This window comes from Daphnia pulicaria, chromosome 8 (genome assembly GCF_021234035.1).
Source record: "Daphnia pulicaria isolate SC F1-1A chromosome 8, SC_F0-13Bv2, whole genome shotgun sequence".
NCBI classification, from domain to species: domain Eukaryota; kingdom Metazoa; phylum Arthropoda; class Branchiopoda; order Diplostraca; family Daphniidae; genus Daphnia; species Daphnia pulicaria.
Genome location: NC_060920.1, coordinates 13,052,564 through 13,078,353, shown reverse-complemented (window position 1 = coordinate 13,078,353; position 25,790 = coordinate 13,052,564). Strand labels below are relative to the sequence as shown.

Below are 25,790 nucleotides of genomic sequence, written 5' to 3'. Positions count from 1 at the left end.
ATAGAGGTCGAGGGAGCTGATATGGGGAGAACTTGATAGGCATCTTTTCGGAGGAGGTTAAACTAAAAGCTGAGATTTCTTCTTTTCAACAGGGAGAGGATTTTCCTGGATGTCAGATGGAACCCGAGGGATATAATACTACCGTGTTCGAGCGTTGAAATCTTCCATCTTCTTCAAACTAGAGGACCTCCTCAACATCAGCCCCCACCACCCAATTCTCTTATAAAGAATAAGAAAACTCATAGACGAGTATAATTGTGGTCTTCTCTCTATTTCCCATTGGGACTCTACTGTTTGAAGAGCTGATGACGTCCTCCTTTTCCCAACTATTTAGTCTCTCCTTTTTTCCTTGTCCTCCCCACTACTACTACTTCACTTACTACTGACTGTACTCCGAGAATTGCCTTTCCTTCTTCTCGTTTTTATTAGTTTTGGGGTCAACAATGTTTTCGTGTATGCCTTTAAGTGAAAGGTGATGCCCCTCCTAAAAGATGAGACACTGAAATAGTCAGTCGCGACGGCGCGAGGGTAAAAGGGAAGTTAGGAGCCAATGGTATAGTGGGGGGGAGTGAGGATACCGGTGGGTTGTCGTCAGTTGCACTTCAAAAAGACGACACGCCAAAAAAAAGGAAGGAAGAGATACACTCGGCAGACATGTGAGACCTGCTGAGCTGCTCCTTTTTTATTTGACTACCCGAAAAATGATGAGACAAGACGGCGACATTTTTTCTTTGGGCGCCGATTAATTGGCGGTCGACTGATGCGAACGTTTTCAAATGCAATTTCACGTAAAATGAAAGGGGGAAACATTCGTTTTTTGAAAATATTGTTGGAGGTGGTTTCATGCCGTGGGACAATGTCGAGATGGTAAATATTAACGACGTCGAAAATGAAAAGACTACCACTTGGCCTATCGTTTTTACGTAACATGTCAAACAATGTCTGTGCCAATTCGAATATTTTAACAAACGCAACCGGACAAAATTTTGAAGGGGGCTGAGGTGCTTACGAAACTGACGCAACACGCAAGTACATGTTACAAATGTGCATGTCTAAGGCAACTCCCACACCTGCTGCTGCTGCTGTGGAAAACTGAATAAATTTCCCATTAACCAAATAGAGAAAATGGAAAGAAAGAAAAACAGGGGAACCAGAATACCACAAGATGACCAAAAACAAACGAAAAACGCCCAAAAAGAAAAACGACACTGACCTGTGGCCACCAAATGAAAAAAAGGTTTCAATCACGAAACGACGACGTGTAAATCCACTTTTGGGCGCCAATTGAATAATAATCCGTGGGAGTCAAAGAGCCGGTTTCACTGAACCAAAAACACAAGTTAAACTTAAACCACCCAAAATTGAAACGAATTGGTGGATCGAATTCAAAGTTCAGAAAAACTGTTTGATGAAACAAAGTAATGAGAAACACGTGCAACTTTCGGGAGTCGAGAGTTTATCCGTCGAGTAGACACACCACAGCGAGCAGTAAAGAAACGCACGTCTGACGAGAACAAGAGTCAGGGGACAACTGAGCCAAACGCATCAAATCATGGCGCCTTTCTTTTCTCTCCATCACCTCTCATCTTTTTTTTCCCTCAGAGCAGCGCCTCTAGCGGCAGGTGGTGGAAATTGAGCTGAAAGAGGTGGAGCCAAATAAAAGAACCAATTTACATGCAGTCCTCTCATTTTTACACCAACAAAAAGAAGAAGAAAAAAGTTACCGTCTGTTACACAAACCAATGTAAATCTTTTTATGTCTTGTTCAAAACTTTGCTGATCTTTTTCTTTCCCATGGCCAGTGGCTTAAAACTTTAAGCGATTTGGTGATTACACGGTGAAGAAATTCAGTAGTTGCCGTGGTTGGCGTATAATCAACAATTCAACAGGTTTGGACGACATCAGACCAATCATCACCACGTCCAAACGTGTCACTTTTGATTGCGATTGTGATGGATTGATCAGTTTTCGATAGAACGGTCGATAGCAAAGCGATGCCCGATTTCACCCAATCATTTCTTACGGCAACTCAATGTAATAAAAGAATCAAACACACTGCCATCATTTTTATCGACTTACCAATGACTGCAAGCTCAATAGGAAAGGTCTATAAATAGTTGCAGTGATGATCGGTAACGATCGTCATTGATTTATGAGACAATACGACACAACACAATAAGACCAACGTCTCCAGGTTTTCTCCCAACTATTTCCCCCCGTTCACGTGAATTATAACCAAGAAGAAACTCGACGACGAAAATTACCCACAGACTTGCATCACCTCCGCCTATTCTCCTCCCGACAGGCCCACAACAACAACGGCAGCAGTCTCCAGTCAGTTTTGATTTATGTTTCGTGAACCTTTTAGATTGGATCGGGAAACGAAACAAAGAAGGTATAGTCTCAGTAATATGCAACAGCACAAAAGTTCATCTGACGGCAATGTTTTGTTGTTGTTGCTTTTAATGAACTAATTGAAAACGATAAAAAGAATAAGAGAGAGAGAATAGGGAATTGTATGGAGGGAAGAATTACGCACGACGTCATGGGCGGGAAATCTCCTACTTTTAATTTTGATATTATTCAAAGGAGAGAAGAAAACAAGAATCAGAGACGATATCGTAAATAAATCAACTTTCTCCTTTCACGCGGCCGGGAAACGCAAGTGAACTGAATAAGAGGAGATGGGGCTGGGTCGATCTCAGATGGGGCGCCACCTATCCAGGTCGTTTCAAACACCTGCTGCGCTCCTGCTCGCTACAAACTCCGAACGGTATACACACTGACTCCATTAGACAACAACAACAACATTGTCTTCTATGCACAGATATGCGTGAGCCTGTCATGTTGCATCTGTTGAACGATGGACCCAATTTCTTCCAAAGGGAACGAAAAATCTCGGCCAATTTGCAAGTAAATGACCGTGCCCGGCACAATCGACGAGGCAGCAGAGCGTCGACCCATTTGCATTCGTAATGGCCTTTACCGTTTGTTGCTGTTGTTCCCTTTACCTTTTTGAAGGTGGGCTGGGCTAGATTTTATGGAGATATCGCCTCAACATCTTGAAAGAATGAATCATCTGCAAGACATTCAAAGATTCACGTCGTATCGGAGAAGTTGGGTCTCGATGACCTCTAGATCAGATCACATTTCTCTCATCACCGAATCAGATTTTTTTTTTTAAATTTCAAACTGTCAATTTTCGTTGAGCGATGAGCCTCGATTGAATCGATCGTTAAATCCCAAATAAGCAGCTGTGAGTAATTTGATCTTGACACGAAACTGTTCCTTTAGCGTAGAAAAATGTACAGAGAGGATTCAGTTACCAAAGTTACTCTAAAATTTGTTTGTAATGGATCTCAGATTTGTATTCTCGCGTTCTTCCATCCCTGCCACCACTTTCAATCTGCGTTTCATATCCGGACAATCGAATCAAAGTGATAAATGCGATCAATAAATAAATGAAGTCGATCAGCGGGCACGAACTAAGAGAACATGGCAGCTGCTGGTCGAGTTCTCAGCATCAGCCGATTCAATCCTGATCTTATCCTTGCAGAAAAGGGCAAGGCTAAAACCGTCGACTGTTTGAACAGCAGCAGAATCCCTCATCTCTATTTATCTCAACTCGTTTCTCCCTTTTCTGCTGATGGCTCTCGCCCGTTATCATTTAGACTCGGCAATGCTCTCACTGTCCACATTGAACTACTCAACGAGTGCCGGCCGGGATCGTTGACTACTCAAGAGGCTTTTACCATCAGACAGTCTCACCCATTGTACACGATGAATCACGCACTGGTTTTTTCTTTGATGCCGGCCCTTCTTTGCAGGCAGACACACCCCGACCCGCGTGATGGAATTGTATAGAGAATATACAGACAAGACAATAAGTTGCACTTGAAAATCCTGCCGGCCGGTTATGTTCTATTCTCGTGCGCATAATAAGACCGTCGACTTATATAAAAATAGAAGATGATAAGGGAATCAAGTGGACGATTTCCAGTCTTTTCACAATCCTTTTCAATCCTTTTCAATCCCTTTTTCTCTCAGCTGTCGTGTGTGTGTGTGGCTGGCGTTGCAGTAGACGAGAACCAGCAACTTTATTAAACTCTTGAGTCAATAGACACGACCACAAGATGATACGGCAGCAGCGTAGATGTAGGGGGGGAAAGGACTTGTGACGTCGGATGGATATCGCGGTGCTGTTTGGTAGAACAGAAGGGAAAGGACTTTCGGTTTTTTTAAATCAGAATTTGGCTAGGCAGGAATGAAGGGGAGAAGAATGAAAAAAAGAAATGGGAAATGATTCGTATCTTGGGTTGACGGGTTGACTCTTATTCACCACAATGAGGAACGTTGCGTGGACTGTTTTGACTAATATAAAAGACCAAATTTTATCTTTTTCTTTTTTAGTTTCTCTCTTTGACAGATTCTCGTCTGACTGCACGGCCCCTGCCACACAGCAACAGGACGAACGGACGGATTAACTACGAACAGCGAACAGGCAGTGCGATACTTAATGTCCTTCTGGCTCTTTTCTTTTCTTTTTTTAAGTCTTTATCAGCCCCTCCGGACATTGATCATAATTTTGAATAGCTTCAAACGAAGAGAAACGGACGACGGCGACGTCGTGAAATTGACGAGAGAGGAAGTGCGGGAAAATCGAGTCGTCGTTTCCTTTATTGGGTAATTCGACTCCGTCGTTGGCAAAAGACAAAAGAACGTGAACCATTTCTTTCGATAAACAAAAAGAGTACTGGCTGCTGGCTTTTGTTATATACGAGTTGGATGCTGGAGTGATCAATCAAAGACGAGAGATGGGACAAGTTAATCGCAAGTGGAAATACAATAAGACGAGGGGGGTCTCATCTTTTTATCTCTGCCGGGGGCTTAGCGCATCATCTCCGCATCAGCGACCGACGTCAAATTTTCGCATGGCGACATCAAGCGACTCGCACAAATCCTTCACCGAGAAGTGGATCTTTATCTCTTATTCTCCACCGCAGCCATTGCCGCACATTAAACGGATGAGCGACGGAAAATGTAAAGCGTCGCCGATCCGGTGCTGCTCGAGGGGTCGGCAGCTCAAAAAAGTACAAAAAATGGTGTGCCTTTTTTCCCTTTTTATATGTAATTTTTAGCGCTTCTCGCCCCTTGTTTATCTTCCGAAACCTCTACTCCCCCTATTTCCTTTTTCTTACCCCTCCTAGCCCTTTTTTTCATTTCGTTCTTTTTTTGTCTTTATTTTATTTCTTTTTTCTCTTTTTGCCTTTTTTTTGTTGCACTATCCCCTTTTTGTCTTTCTTGTTGCACTGTTTACCATTTTCTTTGCACAAACGGTGAAAATGATAAGGCTAAAGCTAGGTTGCCAATTTTTTTTATTTCTCAAGTAAATTCAAAAAAAGGTTAAGTTGATCGGTTGTCGATTCTGACAAGCGAAGGGACTTCTCTTCGTCCAAAATAGGCATAGGGACACTGCATACATAATATTTACACGGGAAATACCCGTTACTTATCATTGCGGTCTCCTCAACTTTTCCTGTGACAGTTCCATCAGACCGTTGGATGTTAAACCAAGAGCAAAGAGCCTGAACATCGCAATTTTCCCCAGCTTCATCCCACCTCCATTCAGAAACAAACCTCTCATTCGTTCTTCCGTTAACATGAGTTAACACTTCTATTCTACCAAGGAGATAGTCGTCTCTTTCGATCGTTTCAAAAACACACCAATCGCCTTGTTGGATGGCTGCTTTTTCTACTGTTGTGACGTGTAAATGCCGTAAATCCGGTGTGCTTGCAGGTTGCTTAACGCGGATTAGTCGTTCGGAACTGCGTGTTGTTACTGAATTTTCCAGAAGCCAGGTGATGGTTTGTTTGAGAACTGTCCTTGTGTTACCAGCATTACTGGTAACCAGAGCGTATCGCGTTTCTTCTAGATTGGAGGTGTGCGCATCAGAAAAATCTGTTTTGAAGGATGCATTGTTGACTTTTCCTAGCAAAGACTCTTCAAGAACCTCACTTTGTAGAGTAGACAGTACGGACGGAATTGTAGAAGGCGACTCGGTAGTGGCTTCTGTTGCCTCGCAATCGTCGGATTCATCAAGTAACGTGGAACCATGCAAATTGCGAGGATGATGACCTGCAGTAGAGGGGACTATTTTTTTCTTCTTGGCATTTGTCGGATTGAGCTGTTGACTCAAATCATGTGGGAAGTCAAATTTATCCTTTCCTTTGGCACGTAAGCCTAAATAAATTTGTGATATAGGCAACGTATGTGCAAGAGCGTTGAGAATTTCACTATTTTATATACCTAAAGTAGCCAGTGCATTCTCAGCATCGTTTCGTGCTCTTAAAAGGACATCATTGATTTGCTCTATTCCTGGCATCGTAAATCTTGGGTGGCTTCGCGTGTCTTCAAACGAACGCGTAAACCTGGGGAAATTGAGACCATCTTTTACTCCTTTTGCAGTTAGGGCACTATGTGCATCGACCCTAGCAAAGCGTGTTACAAAGCAGTCCCTAGCTGTAAAATTGACTTGGGTAGACCCCGAGGAACTAAGAGATCGAGCAGACCTGCAAAAATATAGATTATAATACGGAGTGTTGTAAAGGAAGCATTAAAATAACCAACCTAAAGTAACTTTCCGCTGGCTGGCTGCTGATATGCCATGGTTTGAAATCTTCTGGTCGGTCAGTTAACTCAAGAATAACTAGCACAAGGCAATGGGCATTGATCTCAGCCGAAAGGTAACAGTTTAAAGTTACAAAATTCTCGGAGAGTGTGTACATTTTGTCACAGCAAATCCAGTAGCGCCATAAACGAAAACTGAATACGACAAACCAAATGCGGTATATTCTTTCTTCCGGATCCAATTGTTTATCGAGGTAGCTCGAGGTAACAAAATGCATTAGTTTGAGGTAGAACTGTGTTCCTTCAGAATCTATGCGCACAAATAGGAAGCGTTATTGATTGTAACGATTGCTTATAAAAAGTCTGGCAAGGTACAATAAACCTACTGGGAACATTTTCCTTCAACAGCTTTCGAACGTGCGGTTGGCACAGTCTCTCACATGAAGCATAGTTCATTTTGTCTTTAGCGTTTAAATCCTCCGGCTTCAACAGATGAACGTCTTTACCAAACATCTGTAAAAGGGATTTCAAATGTGCAACACTAGCTATTTTATTGCCAATTGCCAAGAATTTTTCGGCCCTTAATATTCTGGCCCTCATTTTGGCAGCTATACAAAAAAATTTTGTGATTTTATTTAAACTGGGGCATAAAAACGTTAACAAAAGTAGTACCTTCGTGGATCGTGTCTTGATTCGAAATACCTCGGCAAATACGATTTGCGGCCCAAAAAGGCCATAACTTTTTTAATGAATACATAAAGGCCTCTTCTGTACTACACCCTGTAAAATATTGATTGTAAATTTAACATTTTATTGGAAGCGGATGAAATGTTATACTTTTTGGAGGTTTCTTCCCTAGCTCCAAGTCTTGTCGCTCCATTTTGAGCTCTCTTGCGTCGCCATCCGCTGAATAGGAGAGCATAAAAATCCCTTCTGCTTCTAAAGCTGCTGCAATGGTCGCTTTCCGCGCTTTCACATCTTCCGTAGTGAATCGGTTATCACTAGCAAAACTACAAATGCGTAAACCGGGAACATCAGCTAGGGGTTGCGCCATAACGACGACCACAACGGACGCCCGAGGAAGAGTTTCAAACAGGTGGACGATATCTGCAGCGTTTTTCACCTTTGCCAAATTAGCGTTGCGCAAACCATTTGGTTCCATCGGCAGGCTGAATCCCATTACACTGTTGGTCCCACTATCATATTCCCTTCGGCCTACTATTGCTGTCGCATCTTCACATATGCACACCGTTAAAGGCAAGTTGTTCAAAATCAAAAATTGTTTAAGACCTTTCACATTAAGTGTGCCTTCGGGAACTGAAAAATCATACTTCTTTATTTGATTTTGAATAGTGCGAACGCTGGGGTAAACTCCGGGGAAATTTTCACATTGCATTTCATAGAAACGTCTTCCTCCGGTGAGGAAAGCAAGCATGCAAAACGTGTTCAACACATCGTCGCGATACCTAAATCCATATTTCTTTTTGCTTTCCATTGCTTTCCTTTGGTCATTGATCCGATCCAGCAAATTTTTCTTTTCTTCACTGAGAGTAACGGCTGGAAAGTTACCCTCAGTTACTGAAAATTCACAGTCGGCGCTCCTTCTGTTGGCTCATTGATTGGCAAGACGGGCGATTCGTTGGCCGGGGCCGGGGTTACATTCGGCTCAGCTCCGATTGCAGGCACCGATCTGTGACACATTCTCAAATGGTTGACAAAGTTTGTTGCTAACTTCCAACAACCGTTCGCTTCGTAGACTTGGAAAGGTTTGCGAATCTTGCAAGCAGTACACGTAATTCGGGGATTTATCAAGTCAATTTGGCACTGCGACGAATCATATGCAATGTCATATTGCGTTTTTTCCAACCAACTGAAAAGATAATCAGCTAATGTCTTGCCTTTTCTCATAAGCGGTTGTGAAGATTGTTGATTGGTAACTTGCGTTGCTTGTAAGGTAATATAGTATTGGTAACTTGTGTTAGATGTGTGACTCCCGGTCGCATTGCTGGAGCCAGCCGTGTGTTCCGTATTTGAAGGAGTAGATGAAGATGAAGTAGAACTTGTCAATCGCGTATCATTCCCGTCTTCTAACCGATGTCGTTTGTTACTACTACCGTCCAGCGAAACAAACTTTCGCTTCCGCTGATCATACTCGGCAACAATTGTCTTCGCCATGTCAACAGCAAGCAAAATTGCCGAGCGTTCACCAGGGAAAAAAATAAAATCGCATGGGTCATCGGCGAACCACTCGCCGAAAGTCGCCGTTCTCTTCTGGCTGTCCATCTTGACATGGCGTTCCTTTTTTCCCAAAGTGGAGCGCACACATTCTTCGATTTCTTGCACACCGGTTGCGCAATTGAAATTGGCTAGAGTCCTTGCATTATTATATCCAGTAAACCGAAAGATATTTTCAACGTGAGTGTTAAGCTCAATACCTCGTTGTTTTAACACGTTAAAAATATCTTCCTCCAAATTACTCTTAGCCATCACAACTAATAAATCCCTCACTTCACTATTTAAACAGTAGTCCCAACGTGTGGATCAGGATCAAACACTACGCCAGAAACTAAGTTGATGAGTCCAGCTGGTGTTGTTGGGCGTATTCAACAAAATCAGCTGACAGCCCTTAGGCCCATTTCCATGATTTGCATCAATTGCATTTTATGGAAAAGTTTTTCTTTTCCGTAACTTTTCCCCCTTTTCTTTGTCTTTTTACCGGATTTTCACCTTTTCTATCTATTTTTTCCCTTTTCTTTATCCTTTTTCCTAAATTCCCGCTTATTTTCCTATTGTAACACCCATTTCTGCCTTTTCTACCTTTCATTTTCTTTTTCTTTCCTCAAAACAATCTGTAACATTTTCTCGTTTTTCTTTGGCTTTTTTACCGCCAAAAACCTTACTTTTTTGAGCTGCCGACCCCTCGGTGCTGCTGGGATTCGAGTGATTGATTCATCCGCACGATAAACCCCGTTCTGTTCGCTGTAGCGTATGACCTCCCGCAGAGCATCAACCCTTACTGCTGTGTATAGTGTCTCCCAACCATCAAAACTTTCCAATGATTGTTGTGGATGGAAATAAATTGCAGCGGCAGTGCGCGTCGGTCCATCATTTTTGTTCCCACGTTTCTCTTATTCTTTTACACCATTACATTGATAATAATAAACCCACATTAATCTGCTGCTCTTGTAGAGAGGCTAACCCCTCCTTTTCTCTCATTTGACTCCCCCAATATTTTCGCCTGCCTCCCCCCCTCCTCTACACTATAGACCCATGCACGCGACTTAGTTAACACAACTCACACTGGTAAGTCTTTCTATAACCCAATTATCCTCCTCTATTCCTCCTGTTACTTGTATCGGATCATCAAATTGAGTCACAACGCCCTTCGGCACGTTTGAACTGAACGTCCACACGACCGGCCGCCGTTCGTCGTACAAAATTGCCGACAAAATCGGCCCTCAACTTGTTATTCGTCTACACGTTTTTCGGGGCTTCTATTGAAATTCAAATCGATTGCGAGTTGGAAATTTGATCGTCACCAAAGGGTCTGAAAGGGACACTGTTATTTTTAAAAAATTATACTAGACTCCTCTTCACCACTCTTCACCCATCCTGTTTTTTTTTGTTGTTGCACATGTCTGTGAAAATTTATGAATTTATTCCTACTGCCATAGTTTAATGAGGCAGGAACTTCCGGCATCCGGTCGATAGAGTCTGGGTCCCATTTACCAGGACGTGAGCACTTAGAAAAAAATGTACAATCTAGACGAAAATATGTGCAGAAGCGAGCGGCAGCAAATGTGTGATGAACATTAACAAATGATGACGGCCATCGTATATAATGATGGCGGAATTCATTCGAGGGAAAACAATAAAATCAAAGTTGGTTTCTGCTGTCTAGAGGAAATCGCAATGAGGAGAGAGAGAGAGAATTCCGGAACTTGACGGTCTCAAAAGCAGTTGAAACTTGTTCATTAGCGGAGATAGACGCGAGGGACACCCAAATTGCAGCAGACGAGTATTAGAGGGGAATGGGAGTTTGGGTGCCGAGCAATTTTAAATGTGAGCATCGGTTGCGTGTGGGCTTGCTTGTGTCATTAGCACCACGTCCGCATCCAGACGGATAAGGTTCATCCGCATTCTTCCGCCAATTTGCATAATTGTACCCAAAACTTCACAACAACAACAACAACCAGTTAAGTAGCACAGGGCAGCACAAAACAACCAAAGGAGACGATTTCAGTTGTCTGGGTCATTACCACGTCAGATGAGAAAATTCTCCGGCCATTTGAAAATGAAATCGGCAAATGGGCTTGATTAAAGATAACAACAATATCGATCAAATGATGAAGTTGCATTCAGTGTAGTAAATGCAACAGCATGGAACTCTAATAAATGGCCAATAGGAAACGGAATCACGGCTATTAAAAAGATGCACACAATTCCGACTGTTTCCGGTCAGTTATTTATTTGGACGGGTGGATCGTGGATGGTCAGCACGAGACAATGTGTACGTGATTGAATAGACAATTGGCACGCCATGGTTTCTCCTGTTGTACTGATGTTACATTTCAATAAAAAATAGAAACTGAACAACTGAACCATCTGATTATCAAAACTATAAAAGTTGGAATTGATCCGGGCGGATGGGTGCAGTGCAGTGGTAGACTAACAACAAGGCGCGACATCTTTGAATGCAAAACAGACGGGAGAAAAAAGAAGCAGTCCAACTTTATTTATAATCTCGCAATAGCCATCCGTCCCTTGCTCCCTCCCCTCATTCTGATTCCATTAAAGATATCCATCGATGGATATGTTTCTGATGGAAGCCATAGTGCCAAAATAGGAAGTCTCTAACCGGAAACGGTATATATATACTCCACAACGTCCGATTGCGAGCCCAGGATAACATCGCTCCCCTACTCCACTCGAATTGTGTCAGTTCCAGCGATTCACTGGAACATTATCTCGATGTTCCTTTTACTGCCGGTAGAGACTCAAACAACGATGACTCAATGGGCGAATCACATCCACTTTAATGCATTTCGTTTGTTCCCGAAGAGATGGAACACGTTCAAAATAAAAAAGGGGTTCTATATTCGTCAGTCAAGTGTTAAACGCAAAGACAAATCGACTGGAAATGATTTGTTTGAATTCGATCCATCTATTGCAGTTGATGGTCTGGAACAGGAAAAAAAGAAGAAGCAGCAGTTCAGTGGCACACCACTGGATGAAAGTTCCAACAGTTCAGCCACTCCAAATGTTTAAAAGCAAAGTCGTTTGACCCGAAAAGAAAAAGTGACACACGAGAGGCACTCCGGTACTCACGACGCGCGCTGTGCCATCTTTCAACTCTTGAATAAGGTCTTCCTTGTACATTTTCCTCCCTTTCTCGTGTTGTTATGCAATGTGCTCTAGGAAGAATTGTCACACTGAAAGAAAAGAGTAACCCCCAGAGTAACTAGAACCGGGGATCAGGCGAGGATCTCTGGCCCCCATCTTTTTTTTCTCTCTCCAAGTTTGCTCGTGCGCGTACCTCTTCTTTTTCCTGTCTCTTCATTCTTCATTCGCTCTGGCCTCAACTTGAATTTATATTTATGTTGCCGTCTCGTGGCATGGTGCTAGTGGTGACCAGATGTTGAAGGAATTTCCCTTCTCATTTGCTGGAGCCTCCGAGAAAAAGAAACTGTCATCTAGAAGAAAACTACTGTGCGCAGCCGCTTTTGTTTGGTTCAAATAGACGAGAAATTTTGAAATTTTATTATTTTTTTCTTGAGCTAGGGGGGAGATAGAGAGAGAGAAGGCCTTTCCTCCTTGTGACTTCACCTAGTCTTTTTATTAAGGAATAAGGAGCCATAGAATCTTATCGGTCAACGGAGTCGCTCTGCAATAAAAAGTCGCATCGAAGACACGAAAAAGAAAAGAAGAAGAAAAGATAATTGTTTACTGCGCTGGGCAGGATTGAGGAGCAACAGCAGGAGCAACAAAGACGTTTGGGGGGTGCCATATAACAAGTGCTGCTGACGAATGCCAGACCAATTGTTTCAGACGTCGACATGTTTTTCCTTATTCTTTTTTTAACAAACCGGAAAAAAAAGTTTCAAACATCAACACAGCACACGCCAAATAAATTATCTCTAAATGGGATTGAATTCATTTTTATTCGTGTGGTAAGAAGTGAAAGAGAAAAAAAGAGGAAACGAAATATTTGCCGGGCTTCTCTTTTCCGGTTAAAAGAAGCCAAACGAATTTTTCAATTTGATTAAATCAAAAATTTCGTTTGATTCCCAAATTATAAGACGACGATTAATTATAATCTTCTTTTTGATTGATGTAATAATGTACGCCTTTATGTAATAAATAATTATTTTGCTACTGCGACTGAGAAGGAGTTGGCTAATGAGACGGGAATCGATTCGGTTGCAGGCGCGGATGATGATGGAAAGATACGCGACGTGGGGGTCATCATTCATTAAGGACTTCCCCTCACCCACAACAAGAAGGAGAAATGAATGATTATCATCATCATCATCATCCGTGTGCTCTATTGCGATGATGATCAAATGACACGCGAGAGTTGCCAAGGAAATTTATTCTAAAAAAACCATTCCTGTTTTTAATTGTTGATCTTTCCAAATAAATGTTTTACTATCCCAACCACCCAGAGTTAAAGTGACGGTTGTGCGATACAAACTTCTATGGCTAGTTACATATTGACTGGCTACCGCAGAAGAGCAGCCCCATTGTTTCCCCACTCCCGACATGTTTGGATGTGACAACACGAAAGAAGTCGAACGAATGATCTCGACGCGGACGATAAAAAACAGTAGACAGGCGCCGTTGACACACAAGTCCTGCCTTACTAATACTGGACCTTGATTATCTCATCCCGAGAAGTGTAGCGCAAAGAAGAGGATTCGATGAAATTCCAGCTAAAAAAGGGGGGGGGGATAACTGTTTGAGTTGGCGGGTGAAAATTGATGAACGATGTCGTTCAACTGGGGCGATGGAACATCAGACTAACAGCATAACGCTGTGCACACCCCGACCAGTTTGGCCGCTTTTTCCTGTTGGGATTTTGAAATTTCGGGTTCGTTGGGGTTGAGACTCTGCAGATGGCCAGCTAGAGGAACATTGAGGAGCAGCTTCTATAAAAATGGTCCTGGATATTGCGCTGTGTGGACCAAAACGATGGAGCTCAAGTGTAACAACTTGTCTAGTTCTAATACTTTCTCTGCTGACGTGTTCCAGCGTTTATTTGTAGGGCAACACTTAAAAACTAAGGCAGCAGAGAAGACTCTTTAGATGTCTGTTGGGTCCTCCTCCCCGAAATAGAACGTGATCCTACCCCGGCGTCTGCCCATCGTTCCAAGACAAGGAACACGAAAGAAAACGACAACAAAAGCGAAGACGAATTTGGAATTGTCGCCGTATAAAATTGCGTCAAAAGAAAAGAGATGCGACTTTTTGGGAAATGTGGCGAGACCAGCATCTTCCAAATGTTCCATATCAGTTCTCTCATTTTTTGTTGTTGCTATTTCAGGATTTATCAGGAATTACTGAACCAACATCGTCGTGCGCAGAGCTGGAAAAATGTCTGGAACGGCAACTTTTTCCCCTTTTTCTCTCCCCTCTCCATTTCCCCTCTTCTGATTCTGATGTATTTCATTTGAATAAAAGATGTTGTACTTGTACTCATAGACGCAAGAAGAAGCTATACGCAATGGACACGACAAGACCCCCCTTTCTCTTTTCGCTGTCCGTGTGTAGGGGGAAGAATCAGTCGGAAGGAGAGAGACCGAAATTATTATTCATTTATGCAGTTAGGTGATGGTGGTGTACATAGTGCTGGCCAGCAGAGAAAGAGATCGATGCGCCTTTTTTTGTGTTTCTTGTCAGAGTATTTGTGTTTTTCGAATGGATGAATAAGACGCTCTCCGGGTGAACTACGCGAGTCAATTATTTCTTCTCCCGAATTGCGTGCACTTACATTTCCGGGGCTGAGGGGGTTGTTTTCTTCTCCCTTCACCCTCGCCTCAATGACAGTGAATGAAAATCTCATCGATGGAAGGATGGATGCCCTTCCTGTTTATGCCGCAACTCGCTTTCTCTTTTCTCTGTTGCCCTGAACGAGAGATATCACAACAGAGACAAAACAGTAACGTCATCGAGTTGGCTATATAACGTCTTCATCCGGTTCCCCCCCCCCCTTTTTTTAAACTAGCTTTCTGGGTTAATGTAAACAGTGATGCCTGTCCTCCGTCAAAAGTCAAAAGTGGCTTGATCTTTCCGTTTCGTCCGACTGCTGATGCTAATTGATAACCTTTTTCTTCTTCTTAGACGATCTCGACACTTTTTTCTCTCACTAATTGGCGTTGGAGAGGGCCATCATTCATCCCATTCGAAAATAGACCGTCGTTGTATTTTTTATTCCGCTATCCGGGCGGATAGGACTCTATTATATGAAAATAGTTTGAATGCAGCACGTTACACATGCGCATCTCCAAAAAGGAGGGACATTCAACAAAGAAAGAAATAAGAAGAGAAAAAGTGGAAATCTAAAATTTCAATAGATATCGAGAAAATTGCGTCACACGAACTGTCACCGGATCTTCAAAGAATCTGGGCAATGTCGTCCATTGACCCTCGCGTGCTTGACGGCCGGCGACGCTCTCGACTCAATTTCAGAGAAACGAGGAGAGACTGGCAAATGTCAAATCGTCTTTGTCATCCGACGTGCATCGCATTCCGATCCATCCAATAGGATCGCCACCGGATTGGATTTCTGAATCCACGGGGCCGGCAGAAAGAGCCGTTACCTTTCAAACTTTAGTTTCCACCGATTGGTTGGACTGTCGATGCACGTACGAACAGAAACGATTCAATATGTGAGATGCGACTTAATGCGGAACTTGGAGAAGTTTCAACTAGAAAGGTGAAGGACAGAAAAGAGCAGGGAATCTCAGCTCTCAACATTTAACGATGGGGAGAAACACAATCGGCACCTGATGAGTTTTATGTCGAAACTTTTTCCCATTACGGCTCTTGTTCTTCTTAGTATCTGACGTTTAATCGCCATTCATTCACACCCTCTCATATTCCTCCAGTTACCTCCCCAGCAGTTTGAATAAAAGACTCGACCAAATCAAATTGCATATGACTCTAAAAAGGGAATATGCACATCGATTTGGATGCGCATGTTTTTTGTTTTTTTTTTCCTGTTCCCACGCTGAATCGACTGTACACACCAACATCATATTTCCCTTGATATTTCCCCCCTTCTCTAAACTAGTCCAAGTGTTTGTACGCGCGATGCGGTTTTTCCAGCAGTGACCGACAAAAGGCCATTCAATTCAGTTCTCTCCCCCTCGCTCAACAGGCCGGCAGGACACACACTGGCAAATGTATGCTGCCCCCATATCTCATATGTATTGGAGTCAGTGCGCGCGCACACAAACACACACACACACGCTGGGCTGGTCGTTTTTTGTATTTCCACCCCAAACAAAGTTGGGGCGACGAGGGTGCCCGCATCTTCCTCCTCGGCTCGAGTGTGTTGCTCTTCTATCCATATCGTTCTCCATTCATTCATTGGAAAAAAGATGAAAATGAAAAAAAATGATCGACTTCAAAAGGCCATTGAGGAGGGACGAGGGAGAGTCTCTTTCCTTCTTCTCCTCCGACCAGCAGAGACTTAAAGGGGGAAGAAAAGACTTTGGCGGAGGGGAATTGAGAGAAATATGGAAGACATACGATACCAATAACATCTACGAAAAATAATAATCTCTCCTGCTCCTTCAATTTCTTCTCTTGTGATCGTCCCCATCGCCTTGGAAAGATGTCGAGCAATAAGTTTCGTTTCTCGGTTTCAATCGAGTCGAATCCAAAAGAGATTTACAACTCCAAAGAACGACGTGAATGCCAACGAATAAAGGGAAGAATTAAAAACGCGCAGTTCAATTCGAGTTTCAAGAGAAAAGGAAGGAATAAGAACTCTCAAACTTTTGAAGAAATAATTCATCGCCGTCGCTGCCGTCGATCCAATTATCTCTGATTTATTAACATTCCAAAGTGGAGATGTGTGACAAGGTCTAACCGTGAAGACGTGCGCAGTGACACACAAAATCTAAATCCAACAACAAATGTCGTCCTGTGAGCTGTGACTTAACTTGGAAACTGTGGACCGCATAACCCATCGATGACGAACGAACGCAGTCCAGGCATTTGGCGGTTCACAGTTCATCAGTCAAAAACGGATTAATGATGTTTTAAATAAGGACTAGACCGACTAGACGACGAATCCATCGAGAGATGGATGGGCCACACTACGTCCACTGGCGCACCTTTGGGAAACCGAGTCTCTTTTTTTGACAACGAGTCGCCTGATTTATCGACACACAACCGCCAGTTTTACCCCCAAAATAGCGTCGGTCTAACCAACGAAAAGGTGCCGCCATTGCCGAAAGAAAAGCAACAAAAAACAAAAATTGAGATGAAAGATGTGGTCATCAGACACCCAAAATTGAGTATAAAAATAAACAAGTCCCCAAGAGAGAACCATCAGAGTCAACGACCTGTACGATAAAGATAATGGCCCCAGCCCCCTTTTTTTAACGACATGTGTATTGCACGCGGGACATTGTGAGATCTCAATGGGGATGTCATTCAACAGAGAATCGATTCAATTCGCTTCCCCCTTGCTCCCCAATAATCCTCTCTGATCCCCCGTTGTGAACGTCGTTCCTTTTTCACATGGGACCGGTTGCTCAACCAAACGTCAACAGCCCTAACAACATATTGCGCGCACAACAACTAGACTCGACAACTACATTGGTGGTCCTACAAACAGGACAAGAAATCGATTCATCAAAAAATATTTCAACCCTCTGCATTATTCTATAGACAAGCAGAGATCGAATATCGAATCGAAATAATAAGAAACGGAATGGAAATTTCAATATGAAAATGCCTGTACTTTTTGTTACGTTCAAGTGAAACTGAATCCATCTTCCTGCGGATGAATTGGTCCTCCCATTTCTTTGGTATCGTGCCGAATACGCCTTCCCATGCAACGAATAAAGGAATGCATTTCCAATCCAAATTTCGTTCGTTTTCTTATTCTTCTCTACAATTTTGTTACTGGGTTATTATTCAGCAGCAATCATCAAACAGAATATAACTCGAGTTTGATTGCATGTTACGGAAATCAGCTTCAATAAGCTTCCCGATTCCAATGTGAATAAAACATTCGAGAAAGCAGTTGAATGCGGATTATTCCCGTTTTGTTTTGCTCTCAGCAATTTCGTTTAAGCAACGCCGATGACCAAATTCAGAATTTTCTTTGGATGGCGCAGGCTTGCAATGGTGCAACTAAAAACTAATCAACAAGAAAACGAATCTCGAAAACAAATGAGAGAAAGCCAGCGGACCAGAGCTCACAATTATTTCTTTCAAAATTAACAAACGCTACCAGAAATAAAGTTAATATGGAAAAAGGCAACTAACTCGTCGTCCACCTTTCGTGTTTTGTTGCTTCCCAACTTGAATTCAGATGGCCAGCCGTGGCCAGCCAGTGGAGTTGAGAGAGCTGTTAAAATCCACACGCTGGCCATCGTTTCGTCTTGCGGGAGGTTAGCGTTTGAAAGAGAAAGAATCAGCGCCAAAGGCAACATTTTACACACTCAAAAAAAAAGTATTTAGTCCCGTGTGTCGTTCGAGTGTGTCTGTCTGCCCAGCTTAACAATAACACCAAAGTGCTGCTGCTGTTGATTTTCCAATCCAGTTGACCGTATAAGGTCCCTCACCTCATTACGCATTCACACTGTCAGAGAGAGAGAGAGAGATCTATAATTGGTTGTGCTTTTAAACATGTGTGGATACATAAACTTGTGCTGCTCTCGTCTCGGTGTCCAACTATTTTGGTTTGGAAACTTCAAACTTTTCAGCCCCTCCGTTTCTTTAGAGAGAAAGAGCGGACCAGCATTTAACTCGACTGTAAAACAAATAACCAATCGAGTGTGTGTGCGTCTATCCTTCGTTTTTGTGTTTTCTTTCCTTTTTCCCCGATTCTTGTGGTGAGCACCACTCGTTTTTCTGTTTGGGTAGAGACGTCAGCGGGAGGCCTCGTCTGTCGTTCGTTCTCAGGACTGTGTAAAAGGCAACGCGGCTGCTGGATGAATCCGCACAAAAGATTCCAGGCTCCTCTTTATACCCCTCGCTGGTTTAGAAACCATCCGCACGATAGCGACGACTATATCATTCATCATCATCGAGTCACTGAATCTTTTTCTCTTCTTTTAAATTTCAGCATCGTCATTGGAGAGATAAAAAGAAAGAAAAAGAAATCACACATCAAATGATTTGATGGTTAATCAAAATGCAATCATGGACAAGAAAAAGTTGGGAAACAAATCTCCAATTTGATTTTTATGGGCAATTAATTTGGGAGCTTATACGTATTTCTTTCATGGCAATCGCGCAGGTGTATAATGCCTTGCTGCTCGGATGAATAAATCCCCGTAATAACGTCAAGGGATCACAGTTTAATTGGGCGTGTCAACCGAGTGAATGAACAGCTTTGATCGTTTGTTCTTTTCCTTTCAGTTTCTTTTACATAATTTTTGAAAAGGAGGAAAAAAAGGGGGAAAACCAGGATCGTCGATCAATCAACGAACCAGAAAGGCGAAGAAAAGAAGAATGAAGCGACTGACTGCAAAAGTTGGCGGAGAAGTGAACGACGCGACTCCCGCGATGAAAGGTCCAGCAACCCCCGAAACGACAAGGACCTCTGACCCAATACGGTCGAGATATTTCAATAAATGAACTGCGGACTGTCTCCAATGTGAAGGACTCGAGGAATTATTTTATTCGAGCCTATTGGTTCATTCCACAAGCCGAAATTGAATAAAGAGCTCGAACGCTAATGTAACCAAATGTAAAAGAGATGAAGGGGGACACAATAAGAAGACGGCGGCGATTAGCAAACTCGCAAACATGGAGCTCCATGTCACGACAAACGTGACGTGGCAAATGGCAAAGAAAACGAAACGAATGGAGGCGGCTAACTTAACTATGGAGAGTCTGGCGTTACAAACGGGCGCGAAATTCGAACCGCTTCGAGTGTTTTGTATCCAACACTATGGGAAAAGCAAAAAGGAAAAGAGGATGGCATCCACTAAACATATCCCCCTTTTCCCCTTTTCAAGCGCAAAATAAAGAACTGTAAGAATACACACACAGTCACCCATGTTTGGTGTATAATACTGGAAAAAAAAAGGAGAGGAGGAAATGAATATTGAAATGTTTTTCTCGTGCCAGACTGCGTGGCTCTTCTTCTTCTACGCTACGTACGTGTGTGGAGCTCTCAGCACGTCCTTTTGTGTCGTGCTGGGTCTCTTTCTCTTTGAATTCCTCACATCTTCCCATCATCGCAGTCTGGCGATGGAATCCCGCAGACCGCACGGTTCTTTCCCTCTAGCCACAACATGTGTTCTTTCGACATAAAAGTTCCTTTCTGTACATTATCATTATCTGTGTTTCTCGGTTTAGTCAGCGATTCAGGCAGATTGCGACGGACCGTATCGGCCTGTCGTTTTGATCACGTGACAAACCTGATGATGAGGATGATGGTGAAATTTGACTGAATAAGAGAGGAGTGTCTGTCCATTTTTTTTTTAAATCAACATATTAAAAGTCTATTGAAGAAATGAAACGTTGAATCGATTTCTATCCCACACCCGAAATTAAAATTATTCCCGTCCTGTCATCGACGGAACGAATGGAGTTCCCAGAATCGAGCCATTTCTGTTTAAAAACTGAGAAATGTTCTATAGAAATTGCACAGGCGAGAAGATGTCGAGAAAAGAAGCGCAATGACAACCCGCCCGGGATGTCGAATTTAAGATGCTGATTCAGCATCTATTTTTCCCATCCGCCAGAAGACCCATCCCAAAGGACAAGCCTGTCGGTCCGAAATTATATGCGGAGGTTCGTCCAAAACAAAACGAGTACAAGAATCTGTTCCATTCCAGCTGGTGATGGCAACACTTGACACGAGTTTCTTGTGTCAAGTAATTCATCTAACACTATACATCGTGAAAAAACACCTGACTAAAGAGGATTTATCTTTTGTCCATCTCCTACCACTCGCTTTTACTTTTTTTCTCCTTCTTTTTCTTCGTGCCGGGTCTATTATAATTGAAGTGACGTGTTGGTTTTTTTTTTCTCTTCTCTTCTTCAGCGTCTTGTTATTCGTGAAAAAAGAGGAGAGAAAAAGGCACCAGGGGGATTTATTTCGTATCATTTGTTTATGACGACGACTAAGTGATTGCGGCACGTCTGACAATCTGTTATAGCCGCTAACCGAACGACAGCGCCGACAAAAAAACAAACAGGAATAAATTGTACAAAAAGGAAAAAGTTAAAGAGAGGGACGTTGATCGTGACTTCAATTACGATGCGCACCGAGTCTGATGGTCTGATCGATAACTGGCCGAAAAGTTAAGGAGAAAATCTTACGACAAACAACGGAGAAACAGTCCGGCAAACACCCGAAGGTCCCGCGTAACATTCAAAAATAGAAAATAAAATGGGCGCAAGGGAAATTCAAAAAAAAAAATTGAATACAACATTTAAAAAATCCAATGAAACTTGACGTAGGAGCAATCATCTTCATATTGAAAAGGAAATTTTTACAAATAATCCGCAGTTCTAAATTTAGTTACGACAACAGTTTGATGGGTTGGTGCTGCATCCAACTCAAGTGTAGACTCGGCTGCATTATCCGTTTCCAATTGATAATGTTTAACCGTGACTTTGAGTCGAGTGATTCGGGAGTCGAATAAACGAGCAAATATCAGTGTAGTTGTACAAATTGCGAGAAAAGAAAAGATGAAGACTTGATGTAATTGTAAACAACAAGTCGTCGAGTCCCGTCTCATCGCTTTCGTTCCACGTAACGATGACTAGACGCTCGAGCATTTCCCAAAAATCCAAAGATGCAAGAATCACGACTCGCTTAAAACATCGTGAAATGGCCGTGTAAAAACGTATCCCAAATGACATTCGACACCGCCCACAGTTGGCGTGTTGAATCCTTGCCAAACATTCTCACCCAAAAATTCGACTTCCACTTGCAATGACGGAAACTTAAAACCTGATGACGGCTTCTGCTGTGTGGCCGGGGTAGTAGCAAATGTTCCCCCCAAATGAATCAAGAGACTGCGGGATACGGTTGTTGTATCCCGAAGTCGTAACCGATACTCCAAGAGTCGAGGGGGTCCCTTTCCTTCGATGCTCCCACACGGGAAGGGTGGAAAGAAGAAGAACCAACAGATTCGTTAACATTCTTCTTCCTTCTCCCTCTCGAATTTCTGGTTTTTTCTATACCCTAAAGATAACGGAGGCTGTTTGGCTGTGGTGGTGGCTGCGGGTTTTCGTTTTCTCCTTTCGTCGGGGAAGAAAAACCCCTCGACTCTTTTTATTTTATTTTTTGAAAAATACAAAATTCGGGGTAGACGCCCTGGCGCCATCTGCAGGGGGCAGGGCATCTCTTATGGCGGTCTCATTCAAATCTATAAGAACTGCTATTTATTTCTAGTCAAGCATGGTTCGAACTGAATTCAAAAAAATTCCAGGCCCAAGTTTTTATTACATTAAATGGGTGGAGATAAGTTTAGTCAAAGGTAACCTGATCTCTTCCTGATTTTTGCCTTTGGCCTGGCTGAGAGAGAGCGGGGGCGTAGTGTTGTTGTTTTTTAAACACGCACGTTATTAAACACATAAACAGATATACGCAAGCTTCAAAAATTATTCCAAACATCTGGTGGGTCTGTACGAAGGATCCCATTGTCGGTCTACTCATTGTCGTCCTGAAATCCGAACAGAAGGAATAATACTCTCAAAACACTCGGTGAATTTAAATGCGGGTCATTTGAATTGTTATACGATTGGGATTAATAAAAAATGATTTCAACCACGTCATTGGCAGTCGATTAAAAACAGTTGGTGGGGTTGGAACAAGAAACTGATCCTATCCCCAATCGCCCAAATGAAATGCGCCGGCAACGTTTGATCAGTCGATACTCACGATCTGGTTTTTTACTGCATCACTGCAGATGATGAGCGTGAGATGGGAGGGGGGGGGGGGATAAGGAATTGAGGGTCTGATTTAACCTCATCATTTGATTTGGTTCAATACATTGAGAATTTGGCGTTTCATTCTATTTATTCAATTTATTTAAAGAAGTTGATTTGATTTTGCTTCATTTGTAAGTTTCCAGTTTGATTTCTTTTGTTTTCTGTTGACTTTCAGAGGGAAAACAAGAAATCTGAACAGCACGAAAATCTTCCCTGCGCATCTGATTGTCTTTTCCCAATCCAACTCTCCAGCTGATTGACTGATCTGCATGCATTTGCATTGGTAATGAACACGCACGCTCTCAATAGGACACATCGCGCACGCAACTCAGAGAGACGCAAACACCCGGTGCGTGTGGCTGACAAGAAAACACAAAAATGTCGAAATCAAATTCTTTCCATTTTCCTAAAAAAAGGAAAAAGAAATTCCCAGAAAAAAAAACCATAGAGAGGGGATTGAACGACAGGTGAATAATCATTCAAATAAGCCGAGTCTAAAAGAAGAAGAAAAGAAAATCAGCTTTTGCGGTTGCCGTTCGTTGTTTGTTTACACATTCGGTTGGGCTTGTTGAGTGTTTGTGCTGCGCCTGCAACTCGACAAGAAAAACGACGGACGTGAATGCCAAAAAGATGTTGTTACACAACAAGTGGCCAACTCTTTATTCCTTCCAGCGGGGCGAGGACGACGCCCGAAAACAACACGCCACCCATCGAGAGTCGATCAGCGTTCAATCACTCCCGATATTCTTTGCCTTCGGTCGGTATATCAATTCGATTCGGTTCATTTCATTTGTCGGTAGGTAAAAAGACAAGAAACGAAAAATAAAAAAGTGAAAACAAATCAAAATGTTGATCTCCCTTTCCATAAATAAATGCAAATGCAAATTCGGTTGCAAAGGAATAGGCGATTGAATTTTTTGTATATTCGATTATGAAATAGACGGATCGACTGGATTCGGCAACTTTATTGTTGAGTTCTCTTTTAACTTGTTACCTGTACAGATGTATTTGAGAAGCAAGAAAGAAACGTAAAACGTAAGAAAACGTAAGAAAGTCAACGTCGTCTTTCCATGGGCATTTACCGATTTACGTCATGTAAAACTCAAAATGCAGCAAAAGCAGCCGGCCTGTCATTAAAAATTCATTTCGTAAGTGGAAAAGGACGACGACGACGATTTTGGAACTTTTGTTTCACCCCCCCAAAAGAAAATTCTTTTATGTTTTGAAATTGCCCCACTCAGAAAAAAGATGACAATAAACGGTCCGGTAGAACATTTTCCTTTGGTGTGTCTGTCCGTTTGTCCGTACCGGGAGGAGAAAAACGACGAGCAAAATGTCTGACATGTGGTGCCAAGGTGATTTCCAACGCGCAGCACCGTCAAGAAAACAAAACAAAAGGGAAAATATCAAAACAAAAGGATTAAGAAGAAAACATCTTGGTCGGAACGGTGCCCTATGTAATTTAGCGTCGTAAACATTTTGTGATTTTAGACCAAAGAAAAAATTCTTATGGAGAGGAAGAGGAACACGATACGAAAATGACGACCAACACGAAAGAGACTGACGCATCCCTACCCCATTTTTACTTTTCGTCATTTTCACATTTTCTGTCGTCAGCTGGGCTCATTGTGTATGTTGTTTGACCTATTCTTCCCGTCCATTATTTGCCCTCCACCTTCCCCCTTTTCACTATTTTTTATTGCCATCCCAAAGTTGAGTGGGATAGGGTTTCAATTCTTATATTTTCTAATCATTTCTGGAGAAGCGAATATTTCATTTCAGGATCGCTGCACCTCAATAGTCCCCCATAGGAGAGAGAGTACTCTGTTTGCCCTTCTCCTTGTGTGTTTTCACTTTCTCTTTTACAATGACCGGCTGTCGAATTTGAGACCAACAGTCATCCGCACATGAACATGCACACAACTGGATGGACACGCCCTTCCACCCTTTTTTTATTTTCATTCCGACGAATGTCTTGACAGGGAAAAATAATAATCGTAATAAAGACATTTCATTTGAGAGCAACTCAATCTCGCAAAGTGCAGGTCGAGAGATATGAATATGACGTTCATCCGGTGTGGTACAACAACGACAGCCGTACGTGATTGGGGTGACCCGACCGACAAGAAAGGGAGAAAGAGACAAAGGACGCCGGTGCTGTGCACCGCAAGTTAAGCTACGTCAGATTTTTTTTCCCACCACAGGCACAACAATAAAGCCCATCAAGACGAAATCACCAAACAACAACAAAGTTCATTATAAACATTATTTTCCCTTTCTCCAGGGGGAGAATGAGGAACGAGAAAGAGCAATTCACTTTGAACAGCCACCGGAAACACTGCGGATCCTTCATCATTTCGTTCTTTTAAGGACGTTGGCTGATCACTTGCTTTTGCCACAACGCCATAGGGACCCTTCCCATCAGTCCTGCCTTCCAGCCCAATTGGAATTCCTAACACGCAACTTGATAATTTTTCCATCTACCAGAGAAAATCTTTTCTGGGTCGTCATTATCCAAAAGGAACTTGAGAAGGAAAAAAAAAGTCTCAATAGTAACTGCTTTTTACTGGACTGCGATCGAGTGATTATTCCTTGGATTATTCCCAAAATTCGCCAGATCACAAAGCAAAAAAAAGGCAACGCCCTTGATGTGTACATCAGCAACAACACATCCATATGATGGATCTGTATTTTGCGAATGAATGGCGTGAGCGATCACCATTTGTCACTTCTTTTCTGAAATCATCTCGGGACAACCAGCGATGGCCCACCACTTTTCTCTCTCTATAACTCTGGTCTGGCAATTTTACAACACGCCAACAACTAAGGAAACAACAACCGACTGGAAAATCAATCGATCAATGTAAAAACTGTCGGCCAGCGCCAAAATGAACCGAGTTGAAAAAAAAGGAAGAAACGTCAGCGAATGAACGAGATTCAATTTCGTGTCAACTTGTTTCTTTCGCCCTTCCTAGTTGCCCGTTTTGACACTTTGCGTGTTGGACTGTTTGAACCCAGCAGTTGG

At 42.6% G+C, this 25,790-nt stretch overlaps 1 protein-coding gene across 3 annotated transcripts in view; it reads right to left on the bottom strand.

Moving 5' to 3' along the window:
• The window catches only part of LOC124310888 (netrin receptor UNC5C-like), a 65,274-nt gene that overhangs the window by 26,716 nt on the left and 12,768 nt on the right, over window positions 1-25,790 (bottom strand). The window contains exon 1 of one of the 3 annotated variants that reach the window (XM_046775015.1): window positions 1,214-1,542. The exons of the other annotated variants lie outside the window; for them this stretch is intronic. The gene's annotated coding sequence lies outside the window, so the exon portion shown is untranslated. Of the gene's footprint in view, window positions 1-1,213; window positions 1,543-25,790 lie in introns of those variants that run through there. 3 annotated transcript variants of the gene reach the window in all.